Raw genomic sequence first — 19,154 nt, 5'->3', positions numbered from 1 at the left:
TACTCAGATTCGGCAAACCAAATTTTGATAAATCTTTAGAAGTACGCATATTACAAGAGCCTGCTACTGGGAAATAACTGAATTCACAGAGAAACAGTGTTTCCGTTCCTTAAAACGTTGCTCTATCTTGAATAACAAGCTTATTACATGCGAATCCTATTGGGAACCTACTGAATTCACCATGTTACTTAGAGTCCGTTCCTTAAAATGTTGTTACATATTGAAAAGCACACTCATACAAGCATGTCCCATTGGGAACTCACTGAATTCGCCTAGAAATTTTGATTCCATTCGTGAATATTTTTCTATATCCCGAACAGTCCACTTATTACTACTGCGGCCTATTGGGAACTAACCGATTTCACCATGTTACTCAGATTAGGCACACCAAATTTTGATAAATCTTTAGAAGTACGCATATTACAAGAGCCTGCTACTGGGAACTAACTGAATTCACAGAGAAACAGTGTTTCCGTTCCTTAAAACATTGCTCTATCTTGAATAACAAGCTTATTACATGCGAATCCTATTGGGAACCTACTGAATTCACCATGTTACTTAGAGTCCGTTCCTTAAAATTTTGTTACATATTGAAAAGCACACTCATACAAGCATGTCCCATTAAGAACTCACTGAATTTGCCTAGAAATTTTGATTCCATTCGTGAAAATTTTTCTGTATCCCGAACACTCCACTTATTACTACTGCGGCCTATTGGGAACTATCCGAATTCACCATGTTACTCAGATTCGGCAAACCAAATTTGATAAATCTTTAGAAGTACGCATATTACAAGAGCCTGCTACTGGGAACTAACTGAATTCACAGAGAAACAGTGTTTCCGTTCCTTAAAACGTTGCTCCATCTTGAATAACAAGCTTATGACATGCGAATCCTATTGGGAACCTACTGAATTCACCAAGTTACTTAGAGTCCGTTCCTTAAAATGTTGTTACATATTGAAAAGCACACTCATACAAGCATGTCCCATTGGGAACTCACTGAATTCGCCTAGAAATTTTGATTCCATTCGTGAAAATTTTTCTATATCCCGAACAGTCCACTTATTACTACTGCGGCCTATTGGGAACTAACCGAATTCACCATGCTACTCAGATTCGGCACACCAAATTTTGATAAATCTTTAGAAGTACGCATATTACAAGAGCCTGCTACTGGGAACTAACTGAATTCACAGAGAAACAGTGTTTCCGTTCCTTAAAACGTTGCTCTATCTTGAATAACAAGCTTTTTACATGCGAATCCTATTGGGAACCTACTGAATTCACCATGTTACTTAGAGTCCGTTCCTTAAAATGTTGTTACATATTGAAAAGCACACTCATACAAGCATGTCCCATTGGGAACTCACTGAATTCGCCTAGAAATTTTGATTCCATTCGTGATTATTTTTCTATATCCCGAACAGTCCACTTATTACTACTGCGGCCTATTGGGAACTAACCGAATTCACCACGTTACTCAGATTCGGCAAACCAAATTTTGATAAATCTTTAGAAGTACGCATATTACAAGAGCCTGCTACTGGGAACTAACTGAATTCACAGAGAAACAGTGTTTCCGTTCCTTAAAACGTTGCTCTATCTTGAATAACAAGCTTATTACATGCGAATCCTATTGGGAACCTACTGAATTCACCATGTTACTTAGAGTCCGTTCCTTAAAATGTTGTTACATATTGAAAAGCACACTCATACAAGCATGTCCCATTGGGAACTCACTGAATTCGCCTAGAAATTTTGATTCCATTCGTGAATATTTTTCTATATCCCGAACAGTCCACTTATTACTACTGCGGCCTATTGGGAACTAACCGATTTCACCATGTTACTCAGATTAGGCACACCAAATTTTGATAAATCTTTAGAAGTACGCATATTACAAGAGCCTGCTACTGGGAACTAACTGAATTCACAGAGAAACAGTGTTTCCGTTCCTTAAAACATTGCTCTATCTTGAATAACAAGCTTATTACATGCGAATCCTATTGGGAACCTACTGAATTCACCATGTTACTTAGAGTCCGTTCCTTAAAATTTTGTTACATATTGAAAAGCACACTCATACAAGCATGTCCCATTGGGAACTCACTGAATTTGCCTAGAAATTTTGATTCCATTCGTGACAATTTTTCTGTATCCCGAACACTCCACTTATTACTACTGCGGCCTATTGGGAACTAACCGAATTCACCATGTTACTCAGATTCGGCAAACCAAATTTGATAAATCTTTAGAAGTACGCATATTACAAGAGCCTGCTACTGGGAACTAACTGAATTCACAGAGAAACAGTGTTTCCGTTCCTTAAAACGTTGCTCCATCTTGAAAAACAAGCTTATTACATGCGAATCCTATTGGGAACCTACTGAATTCACCAAGTTACTTAGAGTCCGTTCCTTAAAATGTTTTTACATATTGAAAAGCACACTCATAAAAGCATGTCCCATTGGGAACTCACTGAATTCGCCTAGAAATTTTGATTCCATTCGTGAAAATTTTTCTATATCCCGAACAGTCCACTTATTACTACTGCGGCCTATTGGGAACTAACCGAATTCACCATGCTACTCAGATTCGGCACACCAAATTTTGATAAATCTTTAGAAGTACGCATATTACAAGAGCCTGCTACTGGGAACTAACTGAATTCACAGAGAAACAGTGTTTCCGTTCCTTAAAACGTTGCTCTATCTTGAATAACAAGCTTTTTACATGCGAATCCTATTGGGAACCTACTGAATTCACCATGTTACTTAGAGTCCGTTCCTTAAAATGTTGTTACACATTGAAAAGCACACTCATACAAGCATGTCCCATTGGGAACTCACTGAATTCGCCTAGAAATTTTGATTCCATTCGTGAAAATTTTTCTGTATCCCGAACACTCCACTTATTACTACTGCGGCCTATTGGGAACTAACCGAATTCACCATGTTACTCAGATTCGGCACAACAAATTTTGATAAATCTTTAGAAGTACGCATATTACAAGAGCCTGCTACTGGGAACTAACTGAATTCACAGAGAAACAGTGTTTCCGTTCCTTAAAACGTTGCTCTATCTTGAATAACAAGCTTTTTACATGCGAATCCTATTGGGAACCTACTGAATTCACCATGTTACTTAGAGTCCGTTCCTTAAAATGTTGTTACATATTGAAAAGAACACTCGTACAAGCATGTCCCATTGGGAACTCACTGAATTCGCCTAGAAATTTTGATTCCATTCGTGAAAATTTTTCTGTATCCCGAACACTCCTATTACTACTGCGGCCTATTGGGAACTAACCGAATTCACCATGTTACTCAGATTCGACAAACCAAATTTTGATAAATCTTTAGAAGTACGCATATTACAAGAGCCTGCTACTGGGAACTAACTGAATTCACAGAGAAACAGTGTTTCCGTTCCTTAAAACGTTGCTCTATCTTGAAAAACAAGCTTATTACATGCGAATCCTATTGGGAACCTATTGAATTCACCAAGTTACTTAGAGTCCGTTCCTTAAAATGTTGTTACATATTGAAAAGCACACTCATACAAGCATGTCCCATTGGGAACTCACTGAATTCGCCTAGATATTTTGATTCCATTCGTGAAAATTTTTCTATATCCCGAACAGTCCACTTATTACTACTGCGGCCTATTGGAAACTAACCGAATTCACCATGTTACTCAGATTCGGCACACCAAATTTTGATAAATCTTTAGAAGTACGCATATTACAAGAGCCTGCTACTGGGAACTAACTGAATTCACAGAGAAACAGTGTTTCCGTTCCTTAAAACGTTGCTCTATCTTGAATAACAAGCTTTTTACATGCGAATCCTATTGGGAACCTACTGAATTCACCATGTTACTTAGAGTCCGTTCCTTAAAATGTTGTTACATATTGAAAAGCACACTCATACAAGCATGTCCCATTGGGAATTCACTGAATTCGCCTAGAAATTTTGATTCCATTCGTGAAAATTTTTCTATATACCGAACAGTCCACTTATTACTACTGCGGCCTATTGGGAACTAACCGAATTCATCATGTTACTCAGATTCGGCACACCAAATTTTGATAAATCTTTAGAAATACGCATATTACAAGAGCCTGCTACTGGGAACTAACTGAATTCACAGAGAAACAGCGTTTCCGTTCCTTAAAACGTTGCTCTATCTTGAATAACAAGCTTTTTACATGCGAATCCTATTGGGAACCTACTGAATTCACCATGTTACTTAGAGTCCGTTCCTTAATATGTTGTTACATATTGAAAAGCACACTCATACAAGCATGTCCCATTGGGAATTCACTGAATTCGCCTAGAAATTTTGATTCCATTCGTGAAAATTTTTCTATATCCCGAACAGTCCACTTATTACTACTGCGGCCTATTGGGAACTAACCGAATTCACCATGTTACTCAGATTCGGCACACCAAATTTTGATAAATCTTTAGAAGTACGCATATTACAAGAGCCTGCTACTGGGAACTAACTGAATTCACAGAGAAACAGTGTTTCCGTTCCTTAAAACGTTGCTCTATCTTGAATAACAAGCTTTTTACATGCGAATCCTATTGGGAACCTACTGAATTCACCATGTTACTTAGAGTCCGTTCCTTAAAATGTTGTTACATATTGAAAAGCACACTCATACAAGCATGTCCCATTGGGAACTCACTGAATTCGCCTAGAAATTTTGATTCCATTCGTGAAAATTTTTCAGTATCCCGAACACTCCACTTATTACTACTGCGGCCTATTGGGAACTAACCGAATTCACCATGTTACTCAGATTCGGCACACCAAATTTTGATACATCTTTAGAAGTACGCATATTACAAGAGCCTGCTACTGGGAACTAACTGAGTTCACAGAGAAACAGTGTTTCCGTTCCTTAAAACGTTGCTCTATCTTGAATAACAAGCTTTTTTCATGCGAATCCTATTGGGAACCTACTGAATTGACAATGTTACTTAGAGTCCGTTCCTTAAAATGTTGTTACATATTGAAAAGCACACTCATACAAGCATGTCCCATTGGGAACTCACTGAATTCGCCTAGAAATTTTGATTCCATTCGTGAAAATTTTTCTATATCCCGAACAGTCCACTTATTACTACTGCGGCCTATTGGGAACTAACCGAATTCACCATGTTACTCAGATTCGGCACACCAAATTTTGATATATCTTTAGAAGTACGCATATTACAAGAGCCTGCTACTGGGAACTAACTGAATTCACAGAGAAACAGTGTTTCCGTTCCTTAAAACGTTGCTCTATCTTGAATAACTAGTTTTTTACATGCGAATCCTATTGGGAACCTACTGAATTCACCATGTTACTTAGAGTCCGTTCCTAAAAATGTTGTTACATATTGAAAAGCACACTCATACAAGCATGTCCCATTGGGAACTCACTGAATTCGCCTAGAAATTTTGATTCCATTCGTGAAAATTTTTCTGTATCCCGAACACTCCACTTATTACTACTGCGGCCTATTGGGAACTAACCGAATTCACCATGTTACTCAGATTCGACAAACCAAATTTTGATAAATCTTTAGAAGTACGCATATTACAAGACCTGCTACTGGGAACTAACTGAATTCACAGAGAAACAGTGTTTCCGTTCCTTAAAACGTTGCTCTATCTTGAAAAACAAGCTTATTACATGCGAATCCTATTGGGAACCTACTGAATTCACCAAGTTACTTAGAGTCCGTTCCTTAAAATGTTGTTACATATTGAAAAGCACACTCATACAAGCATGTCCCATTGGGAACTCACTGAATTCGCCTAGATATTTTGATTCCATTCGTGAAAATTTTTCTATATCCCGAACAGTCCACTTATTACTACTGCGGCCTATTGAAAACTAACTGAATTCACCATGTTACTCAGATTCGGCACACCAAATTTTGATAAATCTTTAGAAGTACGCATATTACAAGAGCCTGCTACTGGGAACTAACTGAATTCACAGAGAAACAGTGTTTCCGTTCCTTAAAACGTTGCTCTATCTTGAATAACAAGCTTATTACATGCGAATCCTATTGGGAACCTACTGAATTCACCATGTTACTTAGAGTCCGTTCCTTAAAATGTTGTTACATATTGAAAAGCACACTCATACAAGCATGTCCCATTGGGAACTCACTGAATTCGCCTATTAATTTTGATTCCATTCGTGAAAATTTTTCTGTATCCCGAACACTCCACTTATTACTACTGCGGCCTATTGGGAACTAACCGAATTCACCATGTTACTCAGATTCGGCACACCAAATTTTGATAAATCTTTAGAAGTACGCATATTACAAGAGCCTGCTACTGGGAACTAACTGAATTCACAGAGAAACAGTGTTTCCGTTCCTTAAAACGTTGCTCTATCTTGAATAACAAGCTTTTTACATGCGAATCCTATTGGGAACCTACTGAATTCACCATGTTACTTAGAGTCCGTTCCTTAAAATGTTGTTACATATTGAAAAGCACACTCATACAAGCATGTCCCATTGGGAATTCACTGAATTCGCCTAGAAATTTTGATTCCATTCGTGAAAATTTTTCTATATCCCGAACAGTCCACTTATTACTACTGCGGCCTATTGGGAACTAACCGAATTCACCATGTTACTCAGATTCGGCACACCAAATTTTGATAAATCTTTAGAAGTACGCATATTACAAGAGCCTGCTACTGGGAACTAACTGAATTCACAGAGAAACAGTGTTTCCGTTCCTTAAAACGATGCTCTATCTTGAATAACAAGCTTTTTACATGCGAATCCTATTGGGAACCTACTGAATTCACCATGTTACTTAGAGTCCGATCCTTAAAATGTTGTTACATATTGAAAAGCACACTCATACAAGCATGTCCCATTGGGAACTCACTGAATTCGCCTAGAAATTTTGATTCCATTCGTGAAAATTTTTCTGTATCCCGAACACTCCACTTATTACTACTGCGGCCTATTGGGAACTAACCGAATTCACCATGTTACTCAGATTCGGCAAACAAAATTTTGATAAATCTTTAGAAGTACGCATATTACAAGAGCCTGCTACTGGGAACTAACTGAATTCACAGAGAAACAATGTTTCCGTACCTTAAAACGTTGCTCTATCTTTAATAACAAGCTTTTTACATGCGAATCCTATTGGGAACCTACTGAATTCACCATGTTACTTAGAGTCCGTTCCTTAAAATGTTGTTACATATTGAAAAGCACACTCATACAAGCATGTCCCATTGGGAATTCACTGAATTCGCCTAGAAATTTTGATTCCATTCGTGAAAATTTTTCTGTATCCCGAACAGTCCACTTATTACTACTGCGGCCTATTGGGAACTAACCGATTTCACCATGTTACTCAGATTCGGCACACCAAATTTTGATAAATCTTTAGAAGTACGCATATTACAAGAGCCTGCTACTGGGAACTAACTGAATTCACAGAGAAACAGTGTTTCCGTTCCTTAAAACGTTGCTCTATCTTGAATAACAAGCTTTTTACATGCGAATCCTATTGGGAACCTACTGAATTCACCATGTTACTTAGAGTCCGTTCCTTAAAATGTTGTTACATATTGAAAAGCACACTCATACAAGCATGTCCCATTGGGAACTCACTGAATTCGCCTAGAAATTTGGATTCCATTCATGAAAATTTTTCTGTATCCCGAACACTCCACTTATTACTACTGCGGCCTATTGGGAACTAACCGAATTCACCATGTTACTCAGATTCGGCAAACCAAATTTTGATAAATCTTTAGAAGTACGCATATTACAAGAGCCTGCTACTGGGAACTAACTGAATTCACAGAGAAACAGTGTTTCCGTTCCTTAAAACGTTGCTCTATCTTGAATAACAAGCTTTTTACATGCGAATCCTATTGGGAACCTACTGAATTCACCATGTTACTTAGAGTCCGTTCCTTAAAATGTTGTTACATATTGAAAAGCACACTCATACAAGCATGTCCCATTGGGAATTCACTGAATTCGCCTAGAAATTTTGATTCCATTCGTGAAAATTTTTCTATATCCCGAACAGTCCGCTTATTACTACTGCGGCCTATCGGGAACTAACCGATTTCACCATGTTACTCAGATTCGGCACACCAAATTTTGATAAATCTTTAGAAGTACGCATATTACAAGAGCCTGCTACTGGGAACTAACTGAATTCACAGAGATACAGTGTTTCCGTTCCTTAAAACGTTGCTCTATATTGAATAACAAGCTTTTTACATGCGAATCCTATTGGGAACCTACTGAATTCACCATGTTACTTAGAGTCCGTTCCTTAAAATGTTGTTACATATTGAAAAGCACACTCATACAAGCATGTCCCATTGGGAACTCACTGAATTCGCCTAGAAATTTTGATTCCATTCGTGAAAATTTTTCTATATCCCGAACAGTCCACTTATTACTACTGCGGCCTATTGGGAACTAACCGAATTCACCATGTTACTCAGATTCAGCACACCAAATTTTGATAAATCTTTAGAAGTACGCATATTACAAGAGCCTGCTACTGGGAACTAACTGAATTCACAGAGAAACAGTGTTTCCGTTCCTTAAAACGTTGCTCTATCTTTAATAACAAGCTTTTTACATGCGAATCCTATTGGGAACCTACTGAATTCACCATGTTACTTAGAGTCCGTTCCGCAAAATGTTGTTACATATTGAAAAGCACACTCATACAAGCATGTCCCATTGGGAACTCACTGAATTCGCCTATTAATTTTGATTCCATTCGTGAAAATTTTTCTGTATCCCGAACACTCCACTTATTACTACTGCGGCCTATTGGGAACTAACCGAATTCACCATGTTACTCAGATTCGGCACACCAAATTTTGATAAATCTTTAGAAGTACGCATATTACAAGAGCCTGCTACTGGGAACTAACTGAATTCACAGAGAAACAGCGTTTCCGTTCCTTAAAACGTTGCTCTATCTTGAATAACAAGCTTTTTACATGCGAATCCTATTGGGAACCTACTGAATTCACCATGTTACTTAGAGTCCGTTCCTTAAAATGTTGTTACATATTGAAAAGCACACTCATACAAGCATGTCCCATTGGGAATTCACTGAATTCGCCTAGAAATTTTGATTCCATTCGTGAAAATTTTTCTATATCCCGAACAGTCCACTTATTACTACTGCGGCCTATTGGGAACTAACCGATTTCACCATGTTACTCAGATTCGGCACACCAAATTTTGATAAATCTTTAGAAGTACGCATATTACAAGAGCCTGCTACTGGGAACTAACTGAATTCACAGAGAAACAGTGTTTCCGTTCCTTAAAACGATGCTCTATCTTGAATAACAAGCTTTTTACATGCGAATCCTATTGGGAACCTACTGAATTCACCATGTTACTTAGAGTCCGATCCTTAAAATGTTGTTACATATTGAAAAGCACACTCATACAAGCATGTCCCATTGGGAACTCACTGAATTCGCCTAGAAATTTTGATTCCATTCGTGAAAATTTTTCTGTATCCCGAACACTCCACTTATTACTACTGCGGCCTATTGGGAACTAACCGAATTCACCATGTTACTCAGATTCGGCAAACAAAATTTTGATAAATCTTTAGAAGTACGCATATTACAAGAGCCTGCTACTGGGAACTAACTGAATTCACAGAGAAACAATGTTTCCGTACCTTAAAACGTTGCTCTATCTTTAATAACAAGCTTTTTACATGCGAATCCTATTGGGAACCTACTGAATTCACCATGTTACTTAGAGTCCGTTCCTTAAAATGTTGTTACATATTGAAAAGCACACTCATACAAGCATGTCCCATTGGGAATTCACTGAATTCGCCTAGAAATTTTGATTCCATTCGTGAAAATTTTTCTGTATCCCGAACAGTCCACTTATTACTACTGCGGCCTATTGGGAACTAACCGATTTCACCATGTTACTCAGATTCGGCACACCAAATTTTGATAAATCTTTAGAAGTACGCATATTACAAGAGCCTGCTACTGGGAACTAACTGAATTCACAGAGAAACAGTGTTTCCGTTCCTTAAAACGTTGCTCTATCTTGAATAACAAGCTTTTTACATGCGAATCCTATTGGGAACCTACTGAATTCACCATGTTACTTAGAGTCCGTTCCTTAAAATGTTGTTACATATTGAAAAGCACACTCATACAAGCATGTCCCATTGGGAACTCACTGAATTCGCCTAGAAATTTGGATTCCATTCATGAAAATTTTTCTGTATCCCGAACACTCCACTTATTACTACTGCGGCCTATTGGGAACTAACCGAATTCACCATGTTACTCAGATTCGGCAAACCAAATTTTGATAAATCTTTAGAAGTACGCATATTACAAGAGCCTGCTACTGGGAACTAACTGAATTCACAGAGAAACAGTGTTTCCGTTCCTTAAAACGTTGCTCTATCTTGAATAACAAGCTTTTTACATGCGAATCCTATTGGGAACCTACTGAATTCACCATGTTACTTAGAGTCCGTTCCTTAAAATGTTGTTACATATTGAAAAGCACACTCATACAAGCATGTCCCATTGGGAATTCACTGAATTCGCCTAGAAATTTTGATTCCATTCGTGAAAATTTTTCTATATCCCGAACAGTCCGCTTATTACTACTGCGGCCTATCGGGAACTAACCGATTTCACCATGTTACTCAGATTCGGCACACCAAATTTTGATAAATCTTTAGAAGTACGCATATTACAAGAGCCTGCTACTGGGAACTAACTGAATTCACAGAGATACAGTGTTTCCGTTCCTTAAAACGTTGCTCTATCTTGAATAACAAGCTTTTTACATGCGAATCCTATTGGGAACCTAGTGAATTCACCATGTTACTTAGAGTCCGTTCCTTAAAATGTTGTTACATATTGAAAAGCACACTCATACAAGCATGTCCCATTGGGAACTCACTGAATTCGCCTAGAAATTTTGATTCCATTCGTGAAAATTTTTCTATATCCCGAACAGTCCACTTATTACTACTGCGGCCTATTGGGAACTAACCGAATTCACCATGTTACTCAGATTCAGCACACCAAATTTTGATAAATCTTTAGAAGTACGCATATTACAAGAGCCTGCTACTGGGAACTAACTGAATTCACAGAGAAACAGTGTTTCCGTTCCTTAAAACGTTGCTCTATCTTTAATAACAAGCTTTTTACATGCGAATCCTATTGGGAACCTACTGAATTCACCATGTTACTTAGAGTCCGTTCCGCAAAATGTTGTTACATATTGAAAAGCACACTCATACAAGCATGTCCCATTGGGAACTCACTGAATTCGCCTAGAAATTTTGATTCCATTCGTGAAAATTTTTCTGTATCCCGAACACTCCACTTATTACTACTGCGGCCTATTGGGAACTAACCGAATTCACCATGTTACTCAGATTCGGCACACCAAATTTTGATAAATCTTTAGAAATACGCATATTACAAGAGCCTGCTACTGGGAACTAACTGAATTCACAGAGAAACAGTGTTTCCGTTCCTTAAAACGTTGCTCTATCTTGAATAACAAGCTTTTTACATGCGAATCCTATTGGGAACCTACTGAATTCACCATGTTACTTAGAGTCCGTTCCTTAATATGTTGTTACATATTGAAAAGCACACTCATACAAGCATGTCCCATTGGGAATTCACTGAATTCGCCTAGAAATTTTGATTCCATTCGTGAAAATTTTTCTATATCCCGAACAGTCCACTTATTACTACTGCGGCCTATTGGGAACTAACCGAATTCACCATGTTACTCAGATTCGGCACACCAAATTTTGATAAATCTTTAGAAGTACGCATATTACAAGAGCCTGCTACTGGGAACTAACTGAATTCACAGAGAAACAGTGTTTCCGTTCCTTAAAACGTTGCTCTATCTTGAATAACAAGCTTTTTACATGCGAATCCTATTGGGAACCTACTGAATTCACCATGTTACTTAGAGTCCGTTCCTTAAAATGTTGTTACATATTGAAAAGCACACTCATACAAGCATGTCCCATTGGGAACTCACTGAATTCGCCTAGAAATTTTGATTCCATTCGTGAAAATTTTTCAGTATCCCGAACACTCCACTTATTACTACTGCGGCCTATTGGGAACTAACCGAATTCACCATGTTACTCAGATTCGGCACACCAAATTTTGATACATCTTTAGAAGTACGCATATTACAAGAGCCTGCTACTGGGAACTAACTGAGTTCACAGAGAAACAGTGTTTCCGTTCCTTAAAACGTTGCTCTATCTTGAATAACAAGCTTTTTTCATGCGAATCCTATTGGGAACCTACTGAATTCACCATGTTACTTAGAGTCCGTTCCTCAAAATGTTGTTACATATTGAAAAGCACACTCATACAAGCATATCCCATTGGGAACTCACTGAATTCGCCTAGAAATTTTGATTCCATTCGTGAAAATTTTTCTATATCCCGAACAGTCCACTTATTACTACTGCGGCCTATTGGGAACTAACCGAATTCACCATGTTACTCAGATTCGGCACACCAAATTTTGATATATCTTTAGAAGTACGCATATTACAAGAGCCTGCTACTGGGAACTAACTGAATTCACAGAGAAACAGTGTTTCCGTTCCTTAAAACGTTGCTCTATCTTGAATAACTAGCTTTTTACATGCGAATCCTATTGGGAACCTACTGAATTCACCATGTTACTTAGAGTCCGTTCCTAAAAATGTTGTTACATATTGAAAAGCACACTCATACAAGCATGTCCCATTGGGAACTCACTGAATTCGCCTAGAAATTTTGATTCCATTCGTGAAAATTTTTCTGTATCCCGAACACTCCACTTATTACTACTGCGGCCTATTGGGAACTAACCGAATTCACCATGTTACTCAGATTCGACAAACCAAATTTTGATAAATCTTTAGAAGTACGCATATTACAAGAGCCTGCTACTGGGAACTAACTGAATTCACAGAGAAACAGTGTTTCCGTTCCTTAAAACGTTGCTCTATCTTGAAAAACAAGCTTATTACATGCGAATCCTATTGGGAACCTACTGAATTCACCAAGTTACTTAGAGTCCGTTCCTTAAAATGTTGTTACATATTGAAAAGCACACTCATACAAGCATGTCCATTGGGAACTCACTGAATTCGCCTAGATATTTTGATTCCATTCGTGAAAATTTTTCTATATCCCGAACAGTCCACTTATTACTACTGCGGCCTATTGAAAACTAACCGAATTCACCATGTTACTCAGATTCGGCACACCAAATTTTGATAAATCTTTAGAAGTACGCATATTACAAGAGCCTGCTACTGGGAACTAACTGAATTCACAGAGAAACAGTGTTTCCGTTCCTTAAAACGTTGCTCTATCTTTAATAACAAGCTTTTTACATGCGAATCCTATTGGGAACCTACTGAATTCACCATGTTACTTAGAGTCCGTTCCGCAAAATGTTGTTACATATTGAAAAGCACACTCATACAAGCATGTCCCATTGGGAACTCACTGAATTCGCCCATTAATTTTGATTCCATTCGTGAAAATTTTTCTGTATCCCGAACACTCCACTTATTACTACTGCGGCCTATTGGGAACTAACCGAATTCACCATGTTACTCAGATTCGGCACACCAAATTTTGATAAATCTTTAGAAGTACGCATATTACAAGAGCCTGCTACTGGGAACTAACTGAATTCACAGAGAAACAGCGTTTCCGTTCCTTAAAACGTTGCTCTATCTTGAATAACAAGCTTTTTACATGCGAATCCTATTGGGAACCTACTGAATTCACCATGTTACTTAGAGTCCGTTCCTTAAAATGTTGTTACATATTGAAAAGCACACTCATACAAGCATGTCCCATTGGGAATTCACTGAATTCGCCTAGAAATTTTGATTCCATTCGTGAAAATTTTTCTATATCCCGAACAGTCCACTTATTACTACTGCGGCCTATTGGGAACTAACCGAATTCACCATGTTACTCAGATTCGGCACACCAAATTTTGATAAATCTTTAGAAGTACGCATATTACAAGAGCCTGCTACTGGGAACTAACTGAATTCACAGAGAAACAGTGTTTCCGTTCCTTAAAACGATGCTCTATCTTGAATAACAAGCTTTTTACATGCGAATCCTATTGGGAACCTACTGAATTCACCATGTTACTTAGAGTCCGATCCTTAAAATGTTGTTACATATTGAAAAGCACACTCATACAAGCATGTCCCATTGGGAACTCACTGAATTCGCCTAGAAATTTTGATTCCATTCGTGAAAATTTTTCTGTATCCCGAACACTCCACTTATTACTACTGCGGCCTATTGGGAACTAACCGAATTCACCATGTTACTCAGATTCGGCAAACAAAATTTTGATAAATCTTTAGAAGTACGCATATTACAAGAGCCTGCTACTGGGAACTAACTGAATTCACAGAGAAACAATGTTTCCGTACCTTAAAACGTTGCTCTATCTTGAATAACAAGCTTTTTACATGCGAATCCTATTGGGAACCTAGTGAATTCACCATGTTACTTAGAGTCCGTTCCTTAAAATGTTGTTACATATTGAAAAGCACACTCATACAAGCATGTCCCATTGGGAACTCACTGAATTCGCCTAGAAATTTTGATTCCATTCGTGAAAATTTTTCTATATCCCGAACAGTCCACTTATTACTACTGCGGCCTATTGGGAACTAACCGAATTCACCATGTTACTCAGATTCAGCACACCAAATTTTGATAAATCTTTAGAAGTACGCATATTACAAGAGCCTGCTACTGGGAACTAACTGAATTCACAGAGAAACAGTGTTTCCGTTCCTTAAAACGTTGCTCTATCTTTAATAACAAGCTTTTTACATGCGAATCCTATTGGGAACCTACTGAATTCACCATGTTACTTAGAGTCCGTTCCGCAAAATGTTGTTACATATTGAAAAGCACACTCATACAAGCATGTCCCATTGGGAACTCACTGAATTCGCCTAGAAATTTTGATTCCATTCGTGAAAATTTTTCTGTATCCCGAACACTCCACTTATTACTACTGCGGCCTATTGGGAACTAACCGAATTCACCATGTTACTCAGATTCGGCACACCAAATTTTGATAAATCTTTAGAAATACGCATATTACAAGAGCCTGCTACTGGGAACTAACTGAATTCACAGAGAAACAGCGTTTCCGTTCCTTAAAACGTTGCTCTATCTTGAATAACAAGCTTTTTACATGCGAATCCTATTGGGAACCTACTGAATTCACCATGTTACTTAGAGTCCGTTCCTTAATATGTTGTTACATATTGAAAAGCACACTCATACAAGCATGTCCCATTGGGAATTCACTGAATTCGCCTAGAAATTTTGATTCCATTCGTGAAAATTTTTCTATATCCCGAACAGTCCACTTATTACTACTGCGGCCTATTGGGAACTAACCGAATTCACCATGTTACTCAGATTCGGCACACCAAATTTTGATAAATCTTTAGAAGTACGCATATTACAAGAGCCTGCTACTGGGAACTAACTGAATTCACAGAGAAACAGTGTTTCCGTTCCTTAAAACGTTGCTCTATCTTGAATAACAAGCTTTTTACATGCGAATCCTATTGGGAACCTACTGAATTCACCATGTTACTTAGAGTCCGTTCCTTAAAATGTTGTTACATATTGAAAAGCACACTCATACAAGCATGTCCCATTGGGAACTCACTGAATTCGCCTAGAAATTTTGATTCCATTCGTGAAAATTTTTCAGTATCCCGAACACTCCACTTATTACTACTGCGGCCTATTGGGAACTAACCGAATTCACCATGTTACTCAGATTCGGCACACCAAATTTTGATACATCTTTAGAAGTACGCATATTACAAGAGCCTGCTACTGGGAACTAACTGAGTTCACAGAGAAACAGTGTTTCCGTTCCTTAAAACGTTGCTCTATCTTGAATAACAAGCTTTTTTCATGCGAATCCTATTGGGAACCTACTGAATTCACCATGTTACTTAGAGTCCGTTCCTCAAAATGTTGTTACATATTGAAAAGCACACTCATACAAGCATGTCCCATTGGGAACTCACTGAATTCGCCTAGAAATTTTGATTCCATTCGTGAAAATTTTTCTATATCCCGAACAGTCCACTTATTACTACTGCGGCCTATTGGGAACTAACCGAATTCACCATGTTACTCAGATTCGGCACACCAAATTTTGATATATCTTTAGAAGTACGCATATTACAAGAGCCTGCTACTGGGAACTAACTGAATTCACAGAGAAACAGTGTTTCCGTTCCTTAAAACGTTGCTCTATCTTGAATAACTAGCTTTTTACATGCGAATCCTATTGGGAACCTACTGAATTCACCATGTTACTTAGAGTCCGTTCCTAAAAATGTTGTTACATATTGAAAAGCACACTCATACAAGCATGTCCCATTGGGAACTCACTGAATTCGCCTAGAAATTTAGATTCCATTCGTGAAAATTTTTCTGTATCCCGAACACTCCACTTATTACTACTGCGGCCTATTGGGAACTAACCGAATTCACCATGTTACTCAGATTCGACAAACCAAATTTTGATAAATCTTTAGAAGTACGCATATTACAAGAGCCTGCTACTGGGAACTAACTGAATTCACAGAGAAACAGTGTTTCCGTTCCTTAAAACGTTGCTCTATCTTGAAAAACAAGCTTATTACATGCGAATCCTATTGGGAACCTACTGAATTCACCAAGTTACTTAGAGTCCGTTCCTTAAAATGTTGTTACATATTGAAAAGCACACTCATACAAGCATGTCCATTGGGAACTCACTGGATTCGCCTAGATATTTTGATTCCATTCGTGAAAATTTTTCTATATCCCGAACAGTCCACTTATTACTACTGCGGCCTATTGAAAACTAACCGAATTCACCATGTTACTCAGATTCGGCACACCAAATTTTGATAAATCTTTAGAAGTACGCATATTACAAGAGCCTGCTACTGGGAACTAACTGAATTCACAGAGAAACAGTGTTTCCGTTCCTTAAAACGTTGCTCTATCTTTAATAACAAGCTTTTTACATGCGAATCCTATTGGGAACCTACTGAATTCACCATGTTACTTAGAGTCCGTTCCGCAAAATGTTGTTACATATTGAAAAGCACACTCATACAAGCATGTCCCATTGGGAACTCACTGAATTCGCCCATTAATTTTGATTCCATTCGTGAAAATTTTTCTGTATCCCGAACACTCCACTTATTACTACTGCGGCCTATTGGGAACTAACCGAATTCACCATGTTACTCAGATTCGGCACACCAAATTTTGATAAATCTTTAGAAGTACGCATATTACAAGAGCCTGCTACTGGGAACTAACTGAATTCACAGAGAAACAGCGTTTCCGTTCCTTAAAACGTTGCTCTATCTTGAATAACAAGCTTTTTACATGCGAATCCTATTGGGAACCTACTGAATTCACCATGTTACTTAGAGTCCGTTCCTTAAAATGTTGTTACATATTGAAAAGCACACTCATACAAGCATGTCCCATTGGGAATTCACTGAATTCGCCTAGAAATTTTGATTCCATTCGTGAAAATTTTTCTATATCCCGAACAGTCCACTTATTACTACTGCGGCCTATTGGGAACTAACCGAATTCACCATGTTACTCAGATTCGGCACACCAAATTTTGATAAATCTTTAGAAGTACGCATATTACAAGAGCCTGCTACTGGGAACTAACTGAATTCACAGAGAAACAGTGTTTCCGTTCCTTAAAACGATGCTCTATCTTGAATAACAAGCTTTTTACATGCGAATCCTATTGGGAACCTACTGAATTCACCATGTTACTTAGAGTCCGATCCTTAAAATGTTGTTACATATTGAAAAGCACACTCATACAAGCATGTCCCATTGGGAACTCACTGAATTCGCCTAGAAATTTTGATTCCATTCGTGAAAATTTTTCTGTATCCCGAACACTCCACTTATTACTACTGCGGCCTATTGGGAACTAACCGAATTCACCATGTTACTCAGATTCGGCAAACAAAATTTTGATAAATCTTTAGAAGTACGCATATTACAAGAGCCTGCTACTGGGAACTAACTGAATTCACAGAGAAACAATGTTTCCGTACCTTAAAACGTTGCTCTATCTTTAATAACAAGCTTTTTACATGCGAATCCTATTGGGAACCTACTGAATTCACCATGTTACTTAGAGTCCGTTCCTTAAAATGTTGTTACATATTGAAAAGCACACTCATACAAGCATGTCCCATTGGGAATTCACTGAATTCGCCTAGAAATTTTGATTCCATTCGTGAAAATTTTTCTGTATCCCGAACAGTCCACTTATTACTACTGCGGCCTATTGGGAACTAACCGATTTCACCATGTTACTCAGATTCGGCACACCAAATTTTGATAAATCTTTAGAAGTACGCATATTACAAGAGCCTGCTACTGGGAACTAACTGAATTCACAGAGAAACAGTGTTTCCGTTCCTTAAAACGTTGCTCTATCTTGAATAACAAGCTTTTTACATGCGAATCCTATTGGGAACCTACTGAATTCACCATGTTACTTAGAGTCCGTTCCTTAAAATGTTGTTACATATTGAAAAGCACACTCATACAAGCATGTCCCATTGGGAACTCACTGAATTCGCCTAGAAATTTGGATTCCATTCATGAAAATTTTTCTGTATCCCGAACACTCCACTTATTACTACTGCGGCCTATTGGGAACTAACCGAATTCACCATGTTACTCAGATTCGGCAAACCAAATTTTGATAAATCTTTAGAAGTACGCATATTACAAGAGCCTGCTACTGGGAACTAACTGAATTCACAGAGAAACAGTGTTTCCGTTCCTTAAAACGTTGCTCTATCTTGAATAACAAGCTTTTTACATGCGAATCCTATTGGGAACCTACTGAATTCACCATGTTACTTAGAGTCCGTTCCTTAAAATGTTGTTACATATTGAAAAGCACACTCATACAAGCATGTCCCATTGGGAATTCACTGAATTCGCCTAGAAATTTTGATTCCATT

The sequence above is a fragment of the Rattus norvegicus genome, chromosome 13 (assembly GCF_036323735.1).
Source record: "Rattus norvegicus strain BN/NHsdMcwi chromosome 13, GRCr8, whole genome shotgun sequence".
In the NCBI taxonomy this organism is placed as follows: domain Eukaryota; kingdom Metazoa; phylum Chordata; class Mammalia; order Rodentia; family Muridae; genus Rattus; species Rattus norvegicus.
This window is presented reverse-complemented; position numbering follows the sequence as displayed.